We start from the raw sequence: 1,266 nt of genomic DNA, 5'->3' as shown, positions 1-1,266 counted from the left end.
CAGAAAATATATGTGCATATATTTTGTCTTTATATTGCATACTCTATGTTATATATATTTATCAAATGATAAACAAATATGATTAAATGTTAACACTGTGAGTAAAGGGTATATGAATGTTCTTCATATTATTTTTATTTTTGCAGCATTTTGTAAATTTGAAGTTATTTCCCAATAAGAGTTAATAAAAAACTTTTAAATAAAAAGAGAATGGAGACTTCCCTGATGGTCCAGTGGCTAAGACTCTGCACTCCCAATGCATGGGGCCCAGGTTTGATCCCTGGTCAGGGAACTAACCTTTTTTTAGCTGCAACTAAAAAAAGATCCTGCATGCCATAACTAAGACCCAGCACAGCCAAATAAATAAAAGTAATTGTTTTTATTTATTTATTTATTTTTAAAGTAATTGTTTTTAAAAAAAGAATGTCTTCATCAATCAGAATAGGAAAGAATTTCTTAAACATAACAAAGTACAAACCATAATGGAAAATAGTCATAAATTTGAAAATATTAAACTTAAAATTTCTGGTCAAAAATATCATATCACAGAGAGAAAACATGAGCCACCAACAAGAAGAAGAAAATTTCAAAACATTAACAAAGAGTTAGTATCCAAAATATATATGGGGTATGATAAAAGATAACCCAGTAGAGTGTTCGCTTTGGCAGCATATATACTAAAACCCAGTAGAAAAATGGGCATAGGAAATGAAAAGGCAAGTTATAAGAAAAGCCTAAGGAAAAATGCCCAGCTTCACTAATAAAGGAAATGCAAGATAAAACTATGAAATACCATTAACATCCATCAGACTGGCAAAAATAAGAAAGTGTGACAATATCAAATGTTGGTATGAATTTGAGTTGGTATTACATATGTGTAATACATGTGTATTATGTACTACATGTGTAGTACCAGTACAAATTGGTATTACATATGTGTGATAAGAGTGTAAATTGGTGGGCTGTTTGGCAATTAGTAAAGTTGAAGCAATTCCATTTGTAAGAATTACCCTAGAGAAACTAACATTTATTTGTATATGAAGAGACATATAAGGAGACATTCAAAAACTTTTACTGAATTTCTGCTATGTCCCAGGCACTATTCTAGCCTCTGAGGATAGAGCAGTGAATGTACAGTTAAGATCTCACGGAAATGGACTTAAATCACTGTATTTAGGGATTTTCTGTATGTTTGAAATATCTGGTAATTCAAACAAATTTTTTTATTGTTTGAAAAAAAAAATGTTTGGACTTCCCTGGCAATCC

General features: G+C 30.5%; 1 non-coding gene across 1 annotated transcript; it reads left to right on the top strand.

The window, feature by feature from the left end:
* Window positions 1-219: 219 nt before the first annotated feature.
* On the top strand, window positions 220-292 carry TRNAG-CCC (transfer RNA glycine (anticodon CCC)). Its single transcript has one exon. It is a non-coding gene; the product is annotated as a tRNA-Gly (tRNA).
* The last annotated feature ends 974 nt before the right edge of the window (window positions 293-1,266 follow it).

Source organism: Dama dama, chromosome 5 (genome assembly GCF_033118175.1).
Source record: "Dama dama isolate Ldn47 chromosome 5, ASM3311817v1, whole genome shotgun sequence".
Lineage (NCBI taxonomy): Eukaryota > Metazoa > Chordata > Mammalia > Artiodactyla > Cervidae > Dama > Dama dama.
Note: the sequence above shows the minus strand (reverse complement) of the source record. Positions and strands in the feature narration are given on the sequence as shown.